Source organism: Bos mutus, chromosome 11 (assembly GCF_027580195.1).
Source record: "Bos mutus isolate GX-2022 chromosome 11, NWIPB_WYAK_1.1, whole genome shotgun sequence".
NCBI lineage: Eukaryota > Metazoa > Chordata > Mammalia > Artiodactyla > Bovidae > Bos > Bos mutus.
In genome coordinates, this window is record NC_091627.1 from 60,160,696 (window position 1) to 60,177,686 (window position 16,991).

Here is a 16,991-nt window from a genome sequence, read left to right on the forward strand (position 1 = left end):
TGTACAAAAAAGATCTTCATGACCCAGATAATCACGATGGTGTGATCACTCACCTCGACCCAGACATCCTGGAATGTGAAGTCAAGTAAGCCTTAGGAAGCATCACTACGAACAAAGCTAATGGAGGTGATGGAATTCCAGTTGATATCAGTAGTATCCATCTCTAAATTAGTTCAAATTTTCTCTCACACTTACTTCTTCCAGGCAAATGGCTCAGTATTTCTCAGTATTATGCAATCCAACATTTTTTTTTTTAAAGAATCCAGACTATTTCACACACACACACACACAAATTAGGTGTAGCTTTGAAATAAGTCAAACCAGTTAGGGCAACAGTCTACTCTCCCCAAATTATGTATCTGTCAGTTTATCCAGTCAACAGTCCCCTAAATCATGGGAAAGTTTCTTTAAAAATGTAACTCAATGTTTACGCTTGTTGTAGTCATTTCTTAAGAGTTGAGGTCAGTTGGAAGTCTGATGGATAGATGATTTCCTACAGAGTAAACGCAACAGAGATTTCTTTGCTCCAACTATTTTCTTAGTAAAGTACACTTTACTCATCTGATTTCATTGTGGAGACAAGCTAGGTTCCTATCCTGCTGTACAGGACTGAAGGATAAGCACTTTTCTACTCAAAGATGATATGATTTTGCTATCTAGGATATTTCACAGTCTAAGGGAGGTCTCCAGAAACCGTGGCCATGCTGTTTAAGTATCACTAGAAATAATAGTTTCAAAATAGCTTTTCTAAGACCAAAGCCATCATTTTTGAGGACATCTCAAACATTCAGTCAGCCTACAACTATCAAGTTAGATAAAGTGTTGCTCAGTGCTATGTTCCATCGCTCAGTCATGTCTGACTCTTTTGAGACCCCATGGACTGTAGCCTGCCAGGCTCTTCTGTCCATGGAATTCTTCAGACAATGATACTGGAGTGGGTTGCCATTTCCTACTCCAGGGGATCTTCCCAACCCAGGGATGGAACCTGCGTCTCCTGCATTGGCAAATAGATTCTTTACCACTGCGCCACCTAAAGGAATGCAAAATCAAATTCTTCAAAAATCACATAATAGAAATTATATGAATGTTGGCTTCACTATCTAGAGTCTGCTTCAACCTCATTCTGTCCTCAGTTCCCTGCACGGGAAATAAAATCCATACCTGGGTAAGCACTGTCATAAAATACCAGTGGTAACTGCAGGATAAAATACCACCTGAGTGTGATGAGTGCCACATCACTACATTGCTCTAAAAGTGGAAGGTTTCCGTTTTGCATTTTCTCAGGCTCTTTTTCAGGAGCCAGGGCCAATTCATGCATTTCCACCTGGCACAGTGCAGCCCAAAGTGGCTTCCCATCCCCTGGTGATGCTAGAGAGGAACCATGCAATTGTCCAGGAGCCAATTAGACATGGGACATACCCATTTAAATAAAACTCAGAGTCCATAACCATTTATTAAGCATTCAGTGTGCTGTGGGGAATAAGTAAATAACCAAAAAAAAGAGAAAATGATTCAAACCTCCAGGAACCACATCAGGGTAAGGAGAGGGTAGGACAAATTGAGAGAGACGCATTGAAATATATGCATTACCATGTGTAAAATAGATAACTAGTGGGAAGTTGCTGTATAACACAGGGAGCTCAGCCTGGTGCTCTGTGACAACCTAGAGGGATACAATTGAGGGAGGTAGGGGTAGGCAATAGGCTCAAGAGGAAGGGGACGTATGTATACTTATGGCTAATTCATGTTATTGTACAGCAGAAACCAACACAATATCGTTAAGCCATTATCCTCCAATTTAAAAAATTTTTTAAAGAACCCAGACTTACAAAGTTCAGCAATAAAACTATTTCTCATTCCCAGCCTCTCCAGAGAGCAAACAATGCTATAATTAAAAAGTGGCTTCCAGGAAGAACAGAAACACAGAATCTGTCTTGAAAACATGAGTGTGATTATAAAAACACTTGCTAGGACTTCAGGAAAATTTAAGCCTCACAGACCTTTCAAAGACACAAAAGACTTTCCTAGGATAATATTCACATGTCTCTCAGATATTCACTATTAAGCAATAAGCCCTGCTGAGTTACTATCCCTCAGTAGCCACAGAGGGAATCCAATGTAGAAATGGGCTTATTCTTAAGTGTGGTAAGCTTTCCAGGTGGGCACTCATGGTAAAAAAAAAAAAACCCTCCTGCAAATGCCAGAGACATAAGAGATGCCGGTTCGATCCCTGGGTGGGGAATATACCCTGGAGAAGGGCATGGCAACCCACTCCAGTATTCTTGCCTGGAGAATCCATGAAAAGAGAAGCCTGATGGGCTATAGTCTATAGGATGGCAAAGAGTCGGGCACGACTGAAGTGACTTAGCAGCATGCACAGCCTAGACAGTAGGAGCTATAGACCACTGCTCATCTGCTGACCACCATCCCTTCATCAGGGACCTTGTGCATGTGAGTCCTTGCTTCAGTCCAAGCCACAAGAGCTGACACTTAACTGTCATTACCATTGCTACTGCCCATTTGGCAGTGGCTGCCAGAGGCACTTCCACGACCAAAATAGCTACTACCTTCTACCCACCTTTTAATCCAGTGCAAATGAGAAGGTGAGTGTGGAGCTGAGTCACTGCATCTGGCGCAAGGTATGCAGTGCTTTTAACAGCGCCTGCTGCATAGTAAGTACTGATTAAAATGTTCACACTGGTGGCAGCTGTATTTTATATTCAGTCATTCCAAGAGCTGAGGTCTGGGAGGTCCCAGCTGTTGTGTGTAGTTTCTATTGACTCTGATTCATGTCACTCACAGTTTGTGGCTCTGTGTTTGGTGACCTTTGATTGTGTGCTCATTGATGGTGGATGTTAGCTTGTGGGGACTGTAATCTATAGTAAATTGGAGTCCTGCCTCCAGAGAGGATTTGTGTTTCCCTCTGCTGGGAGACTGTGCATGAGTGCTCAGTCACTCAGTCCTGTCTGACTCTTTGTGACTCCATGGACTGTAGCCTGCCAGGCTCCTCTGTCCATAGGATTATTGCACAAGACTACTGGAGTGGGTCGCCATTTCCTTCTCCAGAGGATCTTCCCATCCCAGGGATCAAACTTACATCTCCTGCATTGGGAAGCGAATTCTTCCCAGGTGGCCAAGTGGTAAAGAATCCACCTGCCAATGCAGGAGACTCAAGTTTGATCTCTGGGTCGGGAAGATCCCCTGGAGAAGGAAATGGAAACCCACTCAAGTATCTTGCCTGGGAAATTCCATGGAGAGAGGAGCCTGGTGGGCTACAGTCCGTGGGGTCACAGAAGAGTCAGACACGACCTAGCAACTAAACAAACAAAACAACTGACATCATTATTGTAGTCATGATCTTTTCTGGCTGGTTCCTGTTCTGATTAGCTGGTGTCTATGCCATGTATTTTTGGGGGCTCCAAAATCACTGCAGATGGTGACTGCAGCCATGAAATTAAAAGATGCTTACTCCTTGGAAGAAAAGTTATGACCAACCTAGATAGCATATGAAAAAGCAGAGACATTACTTTGCCAACAAAGGTCCGTCTAGTCAAGGCTATGGTTTTTCCAGTGGTCATGTGTGGATGTGACAGTTGGACTGTGAAGAAAGCTGAATGCTGAAGAATTGATGCTTTTGAACTGTGGTGTTGGAGAAGACTCTTGAGAGTCCCTTGGACTGCAAGGAGATCCAACCAGTCCATTCTGAAGGAGATCAGCCCTGGGATTTCTTTGGAAGGAATGATGCTAAAGCCAAAACTCCAGTACTTTGGCCACCTCATGAGAAGAGTTAACTCATTGGAAAAGACTCTGATGCTGGGAGGGATTGGGGGCAGGAGGAGAAGGGGACGACAGAGGATGAGATGGCTGGATGGCATCACTGACTCGATGGACAGGAGTCTGAGTGAACTCCGGGAGTTGGTAATGGACAGGGAGGCCTGGCGTGCTGTGATTCATGGGGTCGCAAAGAGTTGGACACGACTGAGCGACTGAACTGAACTGATGCCATGTAAGTTGTTAAATATTTTTAATATCACCTCTGTCCATAGATTTAACTCAAAGTGCTGGGAGACCAGGAAAATGTGAATAACCTGGAGCCCAGTTTAGCATGCTTTGAAGGTCCTAGATTGTGACCTCGGGGTCAGCCCCTGACCTTGCCACTGACCTTGAACTCTAATTCAGAGGCACCATTGATCACAATGCTAAAGTAAGTGTTTTCCTCTCTGGGAGGAAGACTGAAGTTGAGATACGTTTACCTGCTGCTGTTTTACCGCCGCTCTGGCTCAAGTTCACTTTAGAGGGCATGGGATGGGGATGGCGGGTGGGAGACACAGAAGGAGCAATTTAGAGATTTCCTTTCCTTACTGGAAACCCCAAAAAAAAGAAAAATGTGTGTGTTTAAGTCTGTTTTATCTACAACATTTGTTTTGAGGCAGAAAGACCCTGTAAAATATTCAGCCATGTTGCCCAAAACAGAAATCTGCCTTTTCATTCAACAGAAACTGTGAGCCTTTGAGGAATGGAGGTCAGGGAATGTTAGGAACTGATCCAGTTCAGTTCAGTTCAGTTCAGTCACTCAGTCGTGTTCGACTCTTTGCGACCCCATGGACTGTAGCACGCCAGGCTTCCCTGTCCATCACCAACTCCCAGAGTTTACTCAACTCATGTCCATTAACTAGGTGATGCCATCCAACCATCTCATTTTCTGTCGTTCCCTTCTCCTCCCTTCTTCAAGCTTTCCCAGCATCAGGTTCTTTTCCAATGAGTCAGTTCTTCGAATCAGGTGGCCAAAGTATTGGAGTCTCAGCTTCAACATCAGTCCTTCCAATGACTATTCAGGACTGATTTCCTTTAGGATGGACTGGTTGGATCTCCTTGCAGTCCAAGGGACTCTCAAGAGTCTTCTCCAACACCACAGTTCAAAAGCATCAATTCTTCGGTGCTCAGCTTTCTTTATAGTCCAACTCTCACATCCATACATGACCACTGGAAAAATCATAGCCTTGACTAAATGGACCTTTGTTGGGAAAGTAATGTCTCTGCTTTTTATTATGCTGTCTAGGTTGGTCATAGCTTTTCTTCCAAGGAGCAAGTCTCTTTTAATTTCATGGCTGCAGTCACCATCTGCAGTGATTTTGGAGTCCAAAAAAATAAAGTCAGCCATTGTTTCCATTGTTTCCCATCTATTTGCCATGAAGTGATGGGATCCGATGCCATGATCTTCGTTTTCTGAATGTTGAGCTTTAAGCCAACTTTTTCACTCTCCTCTTTCACTTTTATCAAGAGGCTCTTTAGTTCTTCTTTGCTTTCTGCCATAAGGGTGGTGTCATCTGCATATCTGAGGTTATTGATATTTCTCCAGCAATCTTGATTCCAGCTTGTGCTTCATCCAGCCCAGTGTTGTGATGTACTCTGCATATAGTTTAAATAAGCAGGGTGACAGTATACAGCCTTGACGTACTCCTTTCCTGATTTGGAACCAGTCTGTTGTTCCATGTCCATTCTAACTGTTGCTTCCTGACCTGCATACAGATTTCTCAAGAGGCAGATCAGGTGGTCTGGTATTCCCATCTCTTGAAGAATTTCCCACAGTTTATTGTGATCCACACAGTCAAAGGCTTTGGCATAGTCAATAAAGCAGAATAGATGTTTTTCTGAAACTCTCTTGCTTTTTCGATGATTCATCGGATGTTGGCAATTTGATCTCTAGTTCTTCTGCCTTTTATAACACCAGCTTGAACATCTGGAAGTTCATGGTTCACGTATTGTTGAAGGCTGGCTTGGAGAATTTTGAGCATTGCTTTACTAGCATGTGAGATGAGTGCAATTGTGCAGTAGTTTGAACATTCTTTGGCACTGCCTTTCTTTGGGATTGGAATGAAAACTGACCTTTTCCAGTCCTGTGGCCACTGCTGCGTTTTCCAGATTTGCTGACATATTGAGTGCAACACTTTCAGCATCATCTTTTAGGATTTGAAATAATTCAACTGGAATTTACCACCTCCACTAGCTTTGTTCATAGCAATGCTTCCTCAGGCTCACTTGACTTACTTATTAAGGTTTTAAAAAGAAAACTGGCAGTAAAGCAACTGATGGGAACACATCTTTTAATATTAGGGGCATGAGCATCACAGTCTGCAGAAAAGTATGTCAATGGCAATCACAATTTTCCAGGAAAATCTAAATTTCAGTCCAATGGTTCTCACATGCTATTTTTAAAATTATTTATTAGTTAGGTTTTTTTTGGCTGTGCTGGGTCTTCTTGGCTATGGGGGCTTTTCTCTAGTTGCAGCAAGCTGGAGCTACTCTCCAGTTGCTGTGAGCGGGCTTCTCATCGCAGTGGCTTCTCTTGCTGCAGAGCACAGGGTCTAGGGTGCTCAGGTTTCAGTAGCTGCAGCACGTGGGCTCAGTAATTGTGCTTCCCAGGCTCTAGAGCACAGGCTCAATAGTTGTGGTACACAGGGTAAGTTGCTGCACGGCATGTGGGATCTTCCTGGATCAGTATCACACTCTTGTTTCCTACATTAGTAGGTGGATTCTTTACCACTGAGCCACCAGGGTAGCCCCTCACCTATGTTATATATTTGTCAGAACTCTCATCCTGATATGAACTTGACTACATACAGTTATTGTAGATATGGCCTTCACCATAAATGTGATACATTGGCGTTCTAGCTTATTAATCCACCCCTATGAATTTGATTCTTATTATTAATCAGATAAGGAACACTTAGGCAAGCAAGCCAAACTTCAACCTTGGTGACTCCAGCAAAGGTCAACCACTCCCCATGGCAGCTATCAAAGCTCCTTTACCTGGAGGCATGCTGAGCTCCCTCTAAGAATCTGATTCCATGAGTCATGCTCCAGAGGCACACCTCAAATTTCCGTTTGCTTTGGAAAACTCAATTACCTTTCCCCAAGAATAAGTCCCATATACAACAGTGAGAATAATTCAAGTTGAGCATTCAAGAACAGTACTGGTGGTATCAGCAGATTTCGTCAACTAATAATGTCTGTTAGTTGGCATGAGAAGAAAGATGGCATGTTTCCCTATATAAATAACAAATGTTTGTTTATTGTTCAAGGAAGAATAACTTGTAAGTGTAACTCCACCCAATTGTACTGGTTACCTTTTAAGTCTCCTGGCTGCATTTACAGGCATACCTGTCTTGAGCAGTGAAGGTTCTTGGAAGAGACTTCAAAGGAGTCCCTTGAGAGGTGGTTGGAATGAACTGGCAACACACAGGCAGGATTTATGTCAGAGAGACAGCCTGCGAGAAGCTCTGATGGATCAAATAGGGTGACAGAACAGGGACAGGGAGAAATTCAGGATGAGTACTAAGACTTTTACTTAAGTATTGGGTCGTTGGAGTACCATTTGGTAAGAGCTGGGAGATAGATGTAGGGATGGGTTGAGCAGAAATATCAAGGTTCAGTGTAAGGCATGTTAAGGTGAAGATGCTCTAGGACAGCCAGGTGACTGCCAGGTATGCAAAGATCCAAGTCTGAACTCACCCTAAGCCACCCTAAGCTATAACAACACAGAACTTCCAGGCCACTCCCTTGAGCCTTCTCAAATAGTTTCCCATTGTTACTATATTAGTTGTCTGTGAACTTGAACACCAGATAAAACTCCATTTGTTGCTGTTATTGTTCAGTTGCTAAGTCATTTCTGATTCTTTGCAACCCCATGGACTGTAGCATGCCAGGCTTCTCTGTCCACCACTGTCTCCTGGAGTTTGCTCAAATTCATGTTCATTGAGTCAGTGATGCTATCTGACCATCACTTCCTGTCGCCCCTTTCTCCTTTTGCCTTCAATCTTTCCCAACATCAGGGTAATTTTCCAATGAGTCAGCTCTTCGCATCAGGTGGCCAAAATATTGGTGCTTCAGCAATAGTCCTTCCAATGAATATTCAGGGCTGATTCCTTTAGGATTGACTGGTTTGATCTCCTTGCAGTCTAAGGGACTCTCAAACACCACAGTTCAAAATCATCAATTCTTTGGTGCTTAGCCTTCTTTATGATCCAACTCTCACATCCATACATGACTACTGGAAAAACCATAGACCCTTTGCCATGACAAGGCTGTGATCCATGAAGGGGAAAACACCATTAAATGGCTTTTAAAAGCCATCTAAAAGGCTTGGCACTTCAGGAAGCTGAAGCCTCTCTGGAGCCCCAGTCTTCCTCCTCTGGGGACGGAAGCCTCTTCCTCCATCTTTGCATTCTGCACCCCTCACTCCCCACCATGCTGCCTCCTTTCTCCTCCTGTATATCAGTCACTATTCTGCTCCTGGAACAAGGAAGAGAAAGAGAGAACCTGGAACCCTTGCTCATTGATGTCTGAGTTGGAGATTGGGAGGAGCACTGTGTCCATGGGGATCCCTGAGAAATCATCCCCTTGACATCTGTTTGCCCACCTTTCCCCCGGGGCAGATTCCCCACTACTCTCTTCCTCACACTCTCTACCCATTCTACTGGTCCCTCTCTCCAGCATGTCTTCCCTCCCCTTCCGCTTTATTTATTTTTTAAATTATTTTTATTTATTTAGTGAATTTATTTGACTGTCCTAGGTCTTAGTTGCAGCAAGTGGAATCCTAGTTCCCTGACCAGGGATTGAACCCAGGGCCCCTGAATTAGGAGCATGGAGTCTTGGCCACTGGACCACCAGGGAAGTCTCTCCACAGTACATTTTAATGCTCTCTGGGGAATTCCATTGTGGACCCAGGATTGAGAACCGCTATCCCACTTTTTCTCCTTCGTCTCTTCAAAGGTATCTCTTGCTCCCTTTGAACGCCCATGCTGCTTAGTTTCTACCTTCAGTCACTCAGTTATTTATTTGTTTAGTCACAGATCCCTTACTGGGTACCAGTGACTATTTGGGACTCTGGGGATCAGCAAGAAACAAGACTGATGTTTTACATCCTCCTGCAGCTTCTCCCCAGCAGAAAGTGAAAGTGAAAGTCGCTCAGACATACCGCCGACTCTTTTCGACACCATGGACTATACTGTCCATGGAATTCTCCAGTCCAGAATACTGGAGGGGGTAGCCGTTCCCTCCTCCAGGGGATCTTCCTTACCCAGGGATCAAACCCAGACCTCACACGTTGCAGGTGGATTCTTTATCAGCTGAGCCACAAGGGAAGCCCAAGAATACTGGAGTGGCTAGCCTATCCCTTCTCTAGCGGATCTTCCCAACCCAGAAATTGAACAGGAATCTCCTGCATTGCAGGCAGGTTCTTTACCAACTGAGCTATCAGGGAAGTCCCTCTTCAGCAAAGGAGACAGTCAATTAAATGGAATAAAGGCACAAAAGTGAAAAGCAAAACTTGAAAACTTTTAGAACAAAACAGAGGAGGATTTTTGTGGCTTTGGGAAGGAAGATATTTCTTAAACAAGACTCCAATGGTATAGACCATAAATAGAATACGGATCGACTTGATCTCATTTTAAAAGTTAAACTTTTTTCATTAAAAGTGAAATGACAAGCTACAAACTGGAATATAATATTTGCAACATACATATTTTGCAAAAAATTGATATTTAGGGACTTCCCTGGTGGTCCAGAGGTTAAGACTCTGCACTTCCATTGCAGGAGGCATGATTTGATCCCTGGTTTGGGCTTCCCTGGTAACTCCACTGATAAAGAATTCACCTTCAATGCAGGAGACCCTGGTTCAATTCCTGGGTTGGGAAGATGCCCTGGAAAAAGGATAGGCTACCCACTCCAGTATTCTGGGTTTCCCTCATGGCTCAGATGGTAAAGAATCCACCTGCAATGTGGGAGACCTGGCTTTGATGCCTGGATTGGGAAGATTCCCCTGGAGAAGGGCATGGCAACCCACTCCACTGTTTTGCCTGGAGAATCCCCATAAACCTGGCATGCTGCAGTCCATGGGGTCGCAAAGAGTTGGATACAACTGAGTGACTAAGCACATAGACATAGACAGAAGGAATTAAGATCCTGCCTTTCACTCAATGGAGTAAAAAAAAAAAAAAATGGTATTCAGATGATATAAATAGAACTCCTACAAATGAATTTTAAAAATAAAAATCAGCAGAGAAAATTATAAGCATTTCATAGAAGAACACACCTGGCTAGAAAACATTTGAATAGATGCTCAATCTCATTAAAAATTTGAGAAATGGGAATTAAATTATAATAAGATATCATTTTCTACTAAGTTATCAATTTTTTAAAAGTCTGGCTACATCAAATGTTGCCAAGAATATGGAGTGATGGGGATAGTGAGACACAGATAAGGATGTGCAAATAGATACTGTAAACAATCACAATAAAAATGTAATTGTTATATAATAGGTGGAGTAGGAAGTGACTAGGACCCAATAGCAGGTGAGACAGGAAAAAGCCCATGAAAGTTGAAATGTAGAAGATGAATCATAGGGGGAAAAAGGCAGAGTGTCCCGCATAGAGAGGGGGTGAGCATGATAACAATTAAAGTTAAAGAGAGGCGTGTATAAGGGCTAGGTCAGAAGGGCTAGAAACTGTCCAGGAGCTTGGACTCTAAGGGTCATGAAAAACTATTAGGTTGTTCCTTGCAGCACTATATCAATAGCTAGGACAGGGAAGCAGTCTAGATGTCCATCAACAGATGAATGGATAAAGAACCTGTGGTACATATATACAATGGAATATTACTCAGCCATATAAAGGAACACATTTGAGTCCATCCTAATGAAGTGGTTGAACCTAGGGCCTTTTATACAGAGTGAAGTAAGTCAGAAAGAGAAAAATAAGTATCATATATTAATGCTTATATATGGAACTAGAAAGATGGCACTGATGAACAGATTTGCAGGGCAGCAATGGAGACACAGACATAAAGAACAGACTTATGGACACAGGCAGGGAGGTGAGTGGAAGGAGAGGGTGGGACAGATGGAGAGTAGCGTGGAAGCATACACACTACCCTGTGTAAAGTAGACAGCCAATGGGAATTCACTGTGTTACTCAGGGAACTCAAACTAGTGCTCTGTGACAACCTAGAGGAGTAGGATGGGGTAGGAGTTGGGAGGGAGGTTCAAGAGGGAGGGAACATATGTATACCTATGGCTGACTCATGTTGATATATGGCAGAAACCAAGTCAATATTGCAAAGCAATCATCCTTCAATTAAAATAAATAATTTTTAAAAATAAACTATTGGGGTTTAAGCTAGGACATGACATTCATTCATTCGACCAAAAAGTCACTTGTACCTTACATAGACCAAATTAAAAAATATTTTCACTCAGTCGTGTCCAACTCTCTCTGGCTCCATGGGCTGTAGCCCACCAGGCTCTTCTGTCCATGGCTCTTCTGGAATTCTCCAGGCAAAATACTAGAGTAAGTTGCCATTTCCTTCTCCAGGGGATCTTTCCAACACAGGGATCGAACCCAGTCTCCTGCCTTGCAGGCAGGCTGTTTACCATCTAAGCCACCAGGGAAGCCCCACATAAAGTTCTGGCTCTATGTGATTGCATCTGTTCTGAAAATATTATTCCAGCTGTAGGTGGAGAATAAGTTGGAGAGTCACATGATGAACAGCAGGGAGACCAATGAAGAGGTGAGTTGGGTGTTGTCATCTGGGCTACGGAGCAACAGACACAGAGGGTGTATATGCACAGAGACCAGAGGTATCCTGGGGGAAGAAGAAGCCAAAAAAGTGGTTAATCAGAAGAAGAGCTAGCTTAGTGAATGAGGAGAAGGAATCGAGGTAGTGCTCTAGGAACCCATGTGGATGATGAGACTTCTGTGGGCTAGAAATACAAGAGAAGGGCACGGGACTTCCCTGGTGGTCCTGTGGTTAAGAATCTGCCTTGCAATATAGAGAAGAAGGTCTGATCCCTGGTCAGGGAATTAAGATCCCACATGCCACAGGGCAATTAAGCCTACACACTGCAATTAGAGAGCTGTAGACCACAAGGAAAAATCCTGATAACACAACAAAAACCCCATGTGCCACAACTAAGACCCCACACAGTCAAATAAATTCAATAATTAAAATAAATAAACTCAAAAATAGGACAAAGGAAAATCAATGTGGTATTGCAGAAGCTAGGGTTCAGTTCAGTTCAGTCGCTCAGTCATGTTTGACTCTTTGAGACCCCATGAATTGCAGCACGCCAGGCCTCCCTGTCCATCACCAACTCCCGGAGTTCACTCAAACTCATGTCCATCGAGTCGGTGATGCCATCCAACCATCTCATCCTCTGTCGTCCCCTTCTCCTCCTGCCCCCAATCCCTCCCAGCATCAGAGTCTTTTCCAATGAGTCAACTCTTCACATGAGGTGGCCAAAGTACTGGAGTTTCAGCTTTAGCATCATTCCTTCCAAAGAACACCCAGGGCTGATCTCCTTTAGAATGGACTGGTTGGACCTCCTTGCAGTCCAAGGGACTCTCAAGAGTCTTCTCCAACACCACAGTTCAAAAGCATCAATTCTTCAGCGTTGAGCTTTCTTCACAGTCCAACTCTCACATCCATACATGACCACAGGAAAAACCATAGCCTTGACTAGACGAACCTTTGTTGGCAAAGTAATGTCTCTGCTTTTGAAGAAGCTAGGTTAGGAGGGGTTTATAGTTGAAGAAGATAAGAAAATAGTCAATAATATGAAATACTGCTGAGAAGTCAAATTTGAAAGGGGAGGGGAAGACTTCCCTGGTGGTTCAGTGGATAAGAATTTGCCTGCTAGTGCAGCATACATGGGTTCGATCCCTGGTCTGGGAAGATTCCACATGCTGTGGAGCAACTAAGCTGGAGAGCCACAACTACCAAAGCCTACACACCTAGAGCCCGTACTCTGCAACAAGAGAAGCTACCACAGTGAGAAACTCACCAACAAAGACTGGTCCCCATTTGCTGCAACTAGAGAAAGCCCATGCAGCAACAAAGACTCAGTGCAACCAAAAACTTAAATAAATGATTTTTTAAAAGGGAGGGGGCAGAAAATGGTCCATCAGCTGTGGGCCAAGGATGACCTTTATGAGAGAAGTTTCCATCTGGGAGGCAGCAAACCACTGAGGGTTGAAGAGTTGGAGGAGAAGCAAGGGAAAGCACTCTTTCAAGAAAAGCAAAGCAATAGGCAGAGAGGAGAGGAAAGATGTTGTCTTCCTTTGTTTTGTTTTAGAAAAGCAAGACATGAGTGGGTCTGGTGAGATGGAGCTGCAGAGAGCAAATGGTTGAAGATGAGAAAAATCAATACAACAAGGTCTTTGAGAAGATGGGTATCCCATTTGAATCCCAATTGAGTGTACTTCAATTAAGCTCTAGTAATAATCACCCAGAGTCAGTGCAGACCCCACAAGTTAAAAGGCACCATCCCTTACTTCCAATACCAGCTGTGTTTCAGGGGTCCCCGGGCCACTGACTTCCAACTAAGTGGCTGTAAACTGAGAAGTTCCCATGACCCCCTCAGGTTGGATAAAGATTCACGGGACTCAGGAAAGTACTATTATTGTTATTATATGAGAGGCCCTTGGACAGCAAGGAGATCAAACCAATCAATCCTAAAGGAAATCAACCCTGAACATTCCTTGGAAGGACTGATGTTGAAGCTGAAGTTCTAGTACTTTGGCCACCTGATGTGAAGAGCCAAGTTATTGGAAAAGACCCTGATGCTGGGAGAGATTGAGAGAGAAGGAGAAGGGGGCAACAGAGGATAAGATGGTTGGATGGCATCATCAACTCAATGGACATGAGTTTGAGCAAACTCTGGGAGTTAGTGAAGGACAGGGAAGCCTGGCATGCTGCAGCCAGCCCACGGGGTTGCAAAGAGTCAGACATGACTGAGTGACTGAACAACAACAATTGTAGTGTAAAGTATTATAATTTTATTATATAGGATATATATCAGGAAGAAGGGCCAAATGACAAGACATCTAGAGAAAGGTCTGGGAGGGACCACAGAGCTTCCATGCCTTCTCCCTGTGAGTCAGGATGCCTCACCTGCCCAGTGCATCATTGTATGTTCCATCCAGAAAGCTTCTCCGAGCTTCAGTGTCCAGAGTTTGGGGGGATTTTATTACACAAATATGCTGGGTTAAATCATTGGCTATGTGACTGAACTCAACCCCCAGCCTCCCTCTCATCCCAGGAGGCCAGAAGAAAGGATTGATATCGTGTCTCCCAGCCCCAGCCCTCTAATCATCAAATTGGTCCTTCTGATGACCAGACACCAGCATGAAACTCTCTAGACACCCTGCCATGAGTCAGATCATTACCTGTCACTGAGGAAATTCCAAGGGTTTCAGAAGCACCCTGCCAGAAATCTGGGACAAAGTTCAGATAAATTTTTTTATTATATAATAATGAGTCAGGGACTTCCCTGATGGCTCAGTGAATAAGAATCTGCCTGCCAATGCAGGGGACACAGGTTCAATCCCTGGTCCAGGAAAATTCCACATGCCACAGAACAACTAAGCCAGTATGCCACAACTACTGAAATCTGCATACCCTAGAGTCAACAAGCTGCAAAGTCCATGCACCTAGGACTTGTGCTCCGCAACAAGAGAAGCCACTGCAATGAGAAGCCCATACACCGCAACTAGAGAGTAGCTCCTGCTCTCTGCAACTAGAAAAAGCTCGCACACAGCGATGAAGACCCAGCACAGCTAAAAATAAATAAATAACAATGAGTCGGGATGTTCAGGACCTGGCGAAAAGAAAGAGCCTGTACTACTCCAGGAATAAGAGCATAGTGGGGGTGGGTGGGATGCAGTTGGTAGTGTGGGGAGATGCTGAGCGGATTTTCAGATGATGAGATTTATTTTCAAGGACTGAGCATGCGAGTGATGGAGTCAAGATATTGCTGCTGTGCACAGACGCCAAGGAAAGCTTCATAGGATGACTGAGCAGAATGAGAGAGCAGTGGGTGGTGGTGGAGCCCATGCATCCAGGTCACAGCTGTATGTAAGGTCAAGTAGTTTTCTCCAACAGTCCCCAGGGGCTCCGACGGAGAGGCAGATCATTAATACAACCAGGTCAGAGGTGTTGTCTAGTGAGTGCTAGGGAAGAAATGGAGGGGGAAATGGTAACCCACTCCAGTATTCTTGCTGGATAATCCCATGGACAGAGGAACCTGGCAGGCTATAGTCCATGGGGTCATCAAGAGTCAGAGATGACTGAACGACTGAACATGCACGTGTTATAAGGAAGAGAAAAGAGGAAGTCTGCTGAGAAGACCATCAAGAAAATGGTTGCAAAGATGGAGCCTAGAAATTAAACTGGGTGGAAAAGGAAGCAAAAGCAGAGGGGGCAGATACAGAGGGGGGATGTCCGTGGGCTAGAGGTTCTGATAAGGGTGAATAACTGGTGCTTTGAGAGTGTGGGAGTGAGAAAGCAGGAATGCTGTAGGCAGAGAACAGGAAGCCTGCATGCATGATTGCTGAAACGGAGCTTTTCCAAGAGGCAGCCAACCTTGGGGGTGGCCAGAGCAAGGCTTCTTCTGCCTGGAGTATTAATTCCTTGTATTCAAGGTGATAAGTAAGTGGAAATATTAGTCATTCAGTCATGTCCAACTCTTTGTGACCTTTTCCAGGGGAATCTTCCCAACCTAGAGATTGAACCTAGGTTCCCTGCATTGGAGGCAGATTCTTTACTGCTGAGCCACCAGGGAAGCCCATGTTCCCTGATTAAACCATCTTTAATCCATCTTTGTATTCCTAGCAGTACTGAAAATGCTACATGGGAGGTAATGATAACCTTGGGAAGGGAGGAGGCTAAATTATGAGGGATGTGGGAGACCTCAGGAAGCCCCTGTGCAGTAAACCTACTTGGGGTTCCATTCAGTCAAAAGTCTCAGGGAACTCATGAGACAAAGGAGCAGTGATGCACACTGGGCAACAGGACTCCCCAAGTTCGCTGCAGCCCCAGGTCAAGTGAGCTCTTTAGGAGCAACTGTTGCCAGTTAACGTTTTCCAGTCTTAAAGCACACATACTCACTCATACGGCTTCCCAGGTGGCGCTAGTGATAAAGAACCCATGTGCCAATGCAGGAGACTTAAGAGATGTGGGTTCAATCCCTAGGTCAGGAAGATCCCCTGGAGGAGGGCATGGCAACCCACTCCAGTATTCTTGCCTGGAGAATCCCATAGACAGAGGAGCCTAGTGGGCTACAGGATCACAAAGAGCTGGACGTGACTGAAGCAACTTAGCACAGCACAGCACTCACAACCAACAATCCCTGTTGGATTATCTCTACAGTCAGAGATTCAATGGCAGCAGTGGAAATGAGGTCATTCTCATAAGGAAGGGACAACTCCTCATTAGGAAGGGAATGACGTCTGTGGACCGGACAAGGAGGGCAGCACTGTATCTGATGCCCTCCTTGGTCTTTTCAACTCACTCATTGAGTGCCTCCTGGAATCCTTTATTCAGTGATAACTCAGCCAGTTCATTGAGTGCTTGCCCTAAGCAAGGTGTCACAGGAGAAGGCAAGGTGGACAGTTGTGTCATGGCCCCCTAGGAGCTTACAGACTGGTGGGGAGGGTCAGCTATGTTCCCAAACCGTCACACCCAAAGAAGCTCCCTAGTAACCAAGAAGGACGTTTGTCACCTGGGGAGATGAAAGGTTTGGTTCTGAGTATCCATGTAACGAGTTTGTTTGCTTGTTTGTAGGCTTGCTTTCTCATGACTTAGAACTTAAAAGAAGTCAGAGGAAACCTCCCTGTCCTGTGACAACGGGAGCCTGAGGTGAATCCGATCGTACTCTTGATGCTTTAAAATAATGTCTCCTAGGAAATCACCCTCTGGACAGAAAGAGTTAAGGAACTTGCTGGAATTCACAGAAACCAGCCAACTCCTGAGAGCTGGGTATCTACAAGATAACATAAGAGCTAAGTGGTCTGACAAAACCACGTGTGCTCAGCCAGCCTGGCTGCTGTGGATTCAGAGGAAATGTTGAGAATGTATTCCTTTTTCCCTCCATCTCCACTCACACCAGGCTAGTCCCCTTGTCAACAAAGTCATTTATAGAAAAGACAATAGGCAG

At 44.5% G+C, this 16,991-nt stretch overlaps 1 protein-coding gene across 1 annotated transcript in view; it reads left to right on the plus strand.

Moving 5' to 3' along the window:
• Positions 1-2,600: 2,600 nt before the first annotated feature.
• The window catches only part of IL1B (interleukin 1 beta), a 37,733-nt gene continuing 23,342 nt past the window's right edge, over positions 2,601-16,991 (plus strand). The window contains exon 1 of the mRNA XM_070379482.1: positions 2,601-2,672. The gene's annotated coding sequence lies outside the window, so the exon portion shown is untranslated. The remainder of the gene's footprint in view (positions 2,673-16,991) is intronic.